This window comes from Panthera onca, chromosome F1, assembly GCF_046562875.1.
Source record: "Panthera onca isolate mPanOnc1 chromosome F1, mPanOnc1 haplotype 2, whole genome shotgun sequence".
Lineage (NCBI taxonomy): Eukaryota > Metazoa > Chordata > Mammalia > Carnivora > Felidae > Panthera > Panthera onca.
In genome coordinates, this window is record NC_138355.1 from 68,790,190 (window position 1) to 68,798,696 (window position 8,507).

An 8,507-nucleotide genomic window follows, 5' to 3' on the forward strand; every position below is an offset into this window, starting at 1 on the left:
ACAGTTAGGATTTGTTTGCCTTCTTTATGAATTGATCATTTTATCATTATGAAATGTTCCTGTGACTTACCATTCCCAGATCTGTCCAGTCCCTCTTTTATATCCAAGTTACAGTTGGTATCATTCCTTTTTATCCTGAAAGACTGCCAGGTGCATTTCTTAGTAAGTCTACTGGCAACAAATCCTCTCAGCTCTCATTCATCAGAAAATATCTTTACTTGACCTTTAGTTCAGAAGGATAGTTTTGCTGGGTATTTCCAGCATTCTGTAGAATTTTAAGTCTACAGTTTTGTGTCTCAACACTGGAAAGATACCATTCCATTGTCCTCTAGCTTACCTTTCTAGTGGGAAGGCAATACTCTTCTTACCTTTGTCCTATACACACTGGCTTTTTGTCATGACCGCTTTTAGGATTTTCTCTTTATTTTTGGTTTTCTGCATATTCGCAATGACATACATGGGTGTGGTTTCCTTGGAAGGTATCCTGCTTGGGATTTGCTAGGATTTTTGAATTTTGTGAACTCATATTCTTCCATCCACACTGGGGAAAATTTGACCATTATTCCTAAAAGCAGTTTTCTGCCTCTATCCAATTCTTATAACCCAAGTCAAAGATATTGTTCAGTTATTTTAGCTTTTCAGCCTTTTTCCCCAGTGTTTTCTTTCAGAAAATTTTATGACCCTTTCTTCCAGATCACTGACTCTTTCTTCTGCAGTGTTTATTCTGTTGGGAAGGTCCTCCAATATGCTTTTCTTTTTCCAGAACACATTCTGTGCATTATTAAAATTTTCATACATTCTATGAGATTCCCATTTGTTCACCCATTCTTTTTAGCTTGACTTATAAATTTCTAAATACATATATGTATTTTGAATGGAAAAAGGCTTCATTTGGAAAAAGGCTTCATGTATTTTGAGTGGAAAAAGGCAGTGTGAAAGGAACAGCTTTGAATCCAAATGACAGCCCTGCCTTAGTTTAAAGCTAGGTTCTCTTTTCTGCTTATTATGGATCTTTGATAAGAAATACAATTGCTGAGAAGTCTGTTTTGCTTGCTGTTTGCTATGAGCATTGTGAGACCTTTCCTGATTGTAACCCGCTGTAGAATGGGCTGTAAAACTTCCTAAATGTAGTCTGATATGTAATGGAATGAGTGATTGTATACAAACTAACCGGCATTTCTCGCTTCTGTAAACCTGCCTGCTTAGCACATTCCTCACCTACCCCCTTCCCCCTTTCTTCCTCCCGCCACAAGTAAAAAACCTCCCCTGTGCTATTTGTCTCTGTCTATAAAAACGCTATACCAACCCTATTCGTGGCCTCTCGTGTCACCGGCGACGAGTGCGCAGAGGACCAGGTTCGAACCTGCAATAAATGACCCTTGCCGCTTGGCTTTGACTTACGACTCTGGTGGTCTTTTGTGGGAGGTTTTGGAACTTCAGGCATTACAAGTGACACAAGCCAAACATATTGATAATACTAATTTTAAGCTTCTTTTCTTCTGGTTTCAACATCTGGGTTATCAGTTGATCTGTTTCTTCTTCTTATTATTTTTTATGCATCTCAATTTCCTCACATACCTCATGATGTTTTATGACGTGCTAGACATTGTCCATAGACAATGTGGAGACGGAATTACTCAGTTCCTCTGCTTTGTTTCTATTTCTTTTTCTAAATTTTTTTTAATGTTTATTTATTTTTGACAGAGAGAGAGAGACAGAGCATGAGCGGCAGAGGGACAGAGAGAGAGGGAGACACAGAATCTGAAGCAGGCTCCAGGCTCTGAGCTGTCAACATAGAGTCCGACGTGGGGCTCAAACTCACGAACGTGAGATCCTGACCTGAGCGGAAGTTGGAAGCTCAACCAACTGAAACACCCAGGCGCCCCTCTATTGCTTTTTTTAAATAACTTTCTAAATAACTCTGTTTTGACATTTATTTACTATTTTTGAGAGAGAGTGTGTGTGAGCAGGGGAGGGATAGAGAGAGAGGGAGACACAGAATCCAAAGCAGGCTCCAGGCTCCGAGCCATCAGCACAGAGCCCGATGCGGGGCTCGGATCCACGAACCGAGAGATCATGACCTGAGCCAAAGTCATATGTTTAACCAACTGAGCCACCCAGGCACACTTCTCTGTTTTTATTTCCAACACTGTGCAATCTCTTTCCAATACATGACTGCTAAAGCAAGGAGGTGATTACTCAGATTGCCCCAAGTATGAAATTAATCTTGGCTTAGGTGGCAGTTTTTAAAATTGACCTCATCTCTTAGTCTACCTCCTAGAGTCACAGCGGTTCCTGCCAAGTCTGACTACTTTGGTCTCATCAGTGTTTGATCCTGGAACCTGGTGGGAGTTGAACGTGTTTCATTTTTTGAGTCTGTGGTAGAAAAGCCATCTGTTTCTAGAAATTGCAAGGACACATGAGGCCAGAGTCTTTTCTGCTTTACGGCCCCACCCACACTGTCCTTTTCTCAGCACAACAGGAGTGGGAAGCCAGGAAGAATTGTTCAGTCAAGTAAATTATTGCTGCATTTCAGGGTCTCTGAAACCACCAACCGCAGCTCACCTCCACCACTCCTGGCTCATCTCTCTGAGGGCTGGCAGGCTTTCTCCTCCAATGTTGCCTCCATAGCTGTGCCTCTCTCTGGAAATCAGTCCGTTGGGGGTTTCCTTGTTTCTATCTCTCTTCAATAGTTTCATAGATAAGTACAATTTTTATAATATCTGAAATTATTGGTGTTACTATGGAAACAAAGATCTTCCACATCCTTTCATATCCCAGCCAGAAAATTGCTTATTGTGTATAAATCGTAGCCACTGCAAGGAAAACTACAGTTTCATCATTTTTTTCTCTAACTGATCTGGTTCTCCCCATACTTATCTCCTGCTTGGTGAAAAGAACGGAAGAAAGAAGAGAACACAGTTATGTTTAAATCTCAGTGTGAGATCAAGGACTCCGTTTTTCTTTCATGAGGCTAGTTGGTCCTACTGTGCAAACAGAACACAGACAGGACATATTCTTAGAGGCTGTGACACACAAAGGTCAGGATCTCTCTAACTCTACTTCTTCCAAAGCAAACAGACAGAGAAAATGTATGACAGATGAAAAGCCAACACAAGCAGAGCCTGGAGTTGCTGCAGCAGAAGAGGCAGAAACTGGGCTTCCAGGATGCCGAGGGGATGCCAGAGAAGTGTATGGCTGACACCAGAAAAGCAGGAAACGGGCAGTGGGGAACCAAGGGTGACAGGGTCCAGCCTAGGGGTGCAGAAGCAGAGCCGGGCATGGTATCCCTGGGATGAGTTCCAGAGGAAGCGTGCTGCAAGGAAGTGAAAACTGGGTCTGAAACACCCAGTCTGAGGCCAGATCTCAACAGTGGTCAGGGCAAAGGCAAATTGTCTTTGCAGAAAAAATTTCTTCAATTATGCTGGCCAAATTCACATAGATTAAAAACAATTATGACCTCAAAGATTACCAAGCCCTTATGCCAGTAAAAACACAAAACAATATAAGTCAATTACCTAGGACTAAAATATTGTGGTTGTTGGAATTGGAATGTGGAATTCTGAAAGACAACTGAGAATGTAATTACAAAGACAACTGTACATAAAAACCTATCAGAAGTGACCATGGGGGAGGGGAAGGAAAAAAAATAGAGAGGGAGGGAGTCAAACCATAAGAGACTTTTAAAAACTGAGAACAAACTGAGGGTTGATGGGGGGTGGGGGGGGGGAGGGGGGGTGATGGGCATTGAGGAGGTGACCTGTTGGGATGAGCACTGGGTGTTGTATGGAAACCAATTTGACAATAAGTTTCATATTTTTAAAAAAAGAAGCGACTATCTAGAAATTAAAGGTAAACTGATGATGTAATGAACTCCATGGATGTGTCAAAGAGCATAATAGATATAGCTGAGGAATGATTTAGAGGGAAGGAAGATACTTCTGAGGCACTCGTCCTGAATGCAGTAAAAAGATAAGGAATGGAAAAATACAAAAGAGAGGGTAAGAGATACAGAGGAGAAAAGATGAAAAAGTGAGAAGACAGCTTACAGGATTTATGGAACATGATCAAGCAGACTCATATACACGTTATTACGCGGGTCTCAGAAAGAGAGGAGAGAGAAAAGGGGGCAAAAAACTTGTTCATAGAAATGACCAGCAACGTGCATGGCATGGAGGAAGAAACGAACATCCAGATCCAGGAAGCCCAAAGCAATCACCAAATAAGATGAATCCAAAGTGACCCACACCAAGATGCATAATAATTATATTGTCAAAAGGTAAAGACAAAGATGTTAATGAAAGGAGATAAAAAGCAACAAAAGAAAAAAGCAATTTGTTACACACCCAGAAAGCTCCGAAAGATCACGGGCAGATCATCCAACACAGACTGTTGAGCTTTCTGTGAGCTTCATGGAGACGGCAAAGCCAAGCCACTAGTAGGTACCAGAAAGATAGAGAGGAATCAAGGCATACCAGCATCTGCAGAAAAAGGTAAATGTTTATAGCTGCACGTATACTTGGTATAAAAACCTACTTCTGGGGAACTCATTGGTCCAAGGAGAAATCATGCTAAAAATGTACAAGAATTTAGGACTAAAGAACAATAAAAACACAACATATCAGAACCTGCGAGACGCACGGCCCAGTTTTGGACAAGAGTCTACCCATCAGCGGCTCGATTCGTATCTTTACTTTGTTGCTCAAACCTTGCAAAGCTGTGATGTGTTTGCTACTCTACTTTCTAAATTTCTTTTTTAATGTTTATTTACTTTTGAGGGAGAGAGAGAGAGAGGCAGAGACAGAGCATGAGCGGGGAAAGGGGAGGGGGAGGGGCAGAGAGAGAGGGAGACAGAATCCCAAGCAGGCTCCAGGTTCCGAGCTGTCAGCACAGAACCCGATGTGGGGCTCGAACCCACAAACTGAGACCGTGACCTGAGCCGAAGTCAGTGGCTTAACTGACTGAGCCACCCAGGTGCCCCTGGCTACTCTACTTTCTAAGAATAGTGAGAACTGTATTGAAATCACCCCTGAAGTTCCCTCCATTTTTGCCTAGACTTGAAAATGCTTCTGTTTTCAGAATGAAACGCTGAAAATCAATGCGCTAAATGGCTAATTTAAGAGATCACTGAATGGCCTGGGTGTGCTTTGGTGGCAGTGGCTGGGGACCAGAACCAGCCTGCAGGCTTGCAGACCCAGTGTGGGTGGCTGGGAGGGGGTCTAGCTAAGCAGGTTTAGCATTAATGGGGTTTTCTGCACGAAAGGGGCAACTATGTGGGATGGGCTGAGTATTTCATGGCAGTGGCCTTCTTTTTTTTTATATATATATTTTTTAAATGTTTATTTATTTTTGACAGAGAGAGAGAGAGAGACAGAGCATGAACGGGAGAGGGGCAAAGAGAGAGGGAGACACAGAATCTGAAGCAGGCTCCAGGCTCTGAGCTGTCAGCACAGAGCCAACGCGGGGCTCGAACTCACAGACTGCGAGATCATGACCCTGAGCCGAAGTCAGACGCTCAACCGACTGAGTCACCCAGGCACCCCTTGGCAGTGGCCTTCTTATCGACACCAAGAAGCAAAGATCCCAGCTGCCAGGTCAGAGCGTGATTCATGAGTGCAGAAAACATGATTATGGGGACAGGATACAGTGGGATGCCAAGCAGGTTCCGTGACGACCAGATCCCTTGGAGGGAAATGGGGGACAGCAAGCTAAATACCAAACACCCTGACGTGTGCCACGCAGAGCTGAATGCCATCATGAACACAGATTGCACACCACAGGTGTGAAAGGTACGTTTCCTTGTTCCTATGTAACAAATGTGCTAAGCTTATCATCCAGGCAGGTATGAAAGGAGTTATTTTGATGTCTGATGATTTACACCGTGACAGTGATGAGACAGTAGCTACGAGGCTCCCATTTGATTTGGCTGGGGTTACATTCGGGAAGCATAGGCAAGACTTTCATCGATTTTGATTCAGTGAACAGCAGACCTAGGCAGAAGCTTCGGTGAGTCACGTCTCATTAAAGCTCCGGGAGACTGGACTTTTCACCTGCTAAGAAGATGCTAATGCCTTCATCTTGAGGTTACAATAACTTTTTAATAGTCAATACGGCAAAAGTAGACATCTAAACAATAGGAAGCCACACATCTTCCTGTCTCTTCTGTCACATGGAATCTACATTTGTTTAAACTATTGATTTAGGGCTTAAAATGAAGGAGGCTATAGATGGCCTGCCATGTAGGTGTGGGATGCCTCCCCCCTTTGTCTCCTGGTTTGCTGGGGGGCCATGCTTCCACAGAAAGGCACCTGCTCTCTGTCATCACCTGCTCTTTACCTGCTCCATTGCTGGAAAGACCAATAAATTCTTGTGTGTTCTTAGTGGGCATGAGCAGACACATCGATTTGAACATCTGGCCCCAATGAGGCACATGGTGTCCTTGGGCAAAAAAAGTGAAACCCGAATGACAGTAGCCTTAAAGTCTTTGCTTTCGAGGGTCAAGGAGAACACCCACGCACCTACCCACCCAAAATCCCAGATAAGAAGGGGCATCTGCCCTTACAGATGATGAGCATAACTGAGCCAAGGACCCCTTCTCTGCTCCTGCTATCCTGCCACACACAGGGTCACGGCCCCTTGTCCCTCTAGGGGTAGGGACTCTGCTCCTGCTACCCTGCCACACACAGGGTCACGGCCCCTTGTCCCTCTAGGGGAGGGGACCCCTGTTGTCCGGCTGCTTGTTTTGGTTTGTTGGTCGCAGAGGTCCTCCCTTTATGAATTCCTCCTGTTGCGGAGATGCCGCACGGATGGAAGGAGCAGAGCACCCCCCTCCTTCCCTATGCGTGTGGTCTTCCACGTGCCAGAAGACCTACTCTACAGGACCCTCCACGACAGGAGAGTGTGAGTGAGGAATGAGAAACAGGGGCCACGGGAGCAGCTTATTCCGGATCGGTAGGTGGAGGGAGCTCACGGGTGCTCCTGGAGCTGCGCCTTCATCAACATCAATTCCAGTTCCTGACCACTGTGTGCTGGGGAGCCCGTGCCGTGCCCTCCTCTATAATCTCACTTAATCTTTCATTAAACACACCCAGTACCTCTGCTGAGACAATGTTTCTGTATCCTAAAGATCACGGCCTTATCATAGCGCCCATGTGTTCATGTCCATGAAGGAACAAGCACGAGTCTCCGCTCTGGGGCATCAAAGGTGACTTGGGTCCCGCAAGGGGAGTGACGGATGCTGTGTGGTAGACATGTCACATCGTACAGCAACTGTAAACAGCAGGTTAGCTGCACACCTGGCAGAGTCTTCGAGCAGGTGTTTGGGGGAAAAGAGCAAGAAGATGCTGACATACCCTGAGCTGAGGAACGTGATTCCCTCGACCCTCTGTAACTGAGGTCCAACACATCAATAACTGAATCCCTGGGGCGCCCGGGTGACTCTGCCGGTGAAGCGTCCGACTCTTGGTCTCAGCTCACGTCAGGATCTCACGGTTCGTGGGTTCGAGCCCTGAGTCCGGCTCTGTGCCGACAGCTCGGAGCCCGGAGGCTGCTTCGGATTCCGTGTCTCCCTCTCTCTCTCTCTGCCCCTCCCCCACCCGCGTTCTGTCTCCCTCTGTCTCAAAAATAAATAAACATCAAAAAAAATTAAAATAGTTGTCTAGGTATGAGATTGGGAATGGAAGTGATTAATGAGGATAAACACAATAAATGAATACGCGGAAGAAAATGTCCTTGCCCCAACCAGAGATGCTGACATACCCTGAGCTGAGGAACCTGATTCCCTCGACCCTCTGTAACTGAGGTCCAACACATCAATAACTGAATCCCTGGGGTGCCTGGGTGACTCCATCGGTGAAGCGTCCGACTCTTGGTCTCAGCTCAGGTCATGATCTCACGGTTCGTGCGTTCAAGCCTCAAGTCAGGTTCTCTGCTGACAAGGCAGAGCCTCCTTGGGATTGTCTCACCTTCCCTCTCTGCCCCTACCCCACTCGTGCTCCCTCTCTCTGTCAAAATAAAGAAATAAACTTTTAAAAATGAATTAATAAAATAAAGTAAATGAATCCCTTATAAAATAGTAAGAAAAGAATATTCTATTCACAGAGCCGTGAATGACAGCTGCCGTGTATGGGGCTTACAACTTGTGTTGATGTGGATACTGTGAAATACGGGAGAGCAGGAGCCACAAAGGGAGTGCAGGCTGGGCACAGCATCGTATGCTCACTCTTAACGCGACTAGAGAAAGGAAATATTACAAGTAGGTGTAAGGACGATCCAGTCAGCCGTCTTAATTAAACTCCTCAAAACAGTCCCCTTAATATACGTAACATTAGCAGTTGTCCTACACAGATCATTTTTGTCTTTCAGTTATATTCTTCCGTAAAGCATGGTTTATCTCGGCAATGCTGTTCTGAAAAACTGGTAAATCTGCCGATTTGACAGAGTCTGCTTTCCTGTAAAATCAGGCGAATACGAATTCCGATCTCATCACAACTTCCACGTCAGGATAG

General features: G+C 45.1%; 1 pseudogene; it reads left to right on the forward strand.

Moving 5' to 3' along the window:
- Positions 1-3,101: 3,101 nt before the first annotated feature.
- LOC132685783 (deoxycytidylate deaminase pseudogene) lies at positions 3,102-6,010 on the forward strand (annotated as a pseudogene).
- The last annotated feature ends 2,497 nt before the right edge of the window (positions 6,011-8,507 follow it).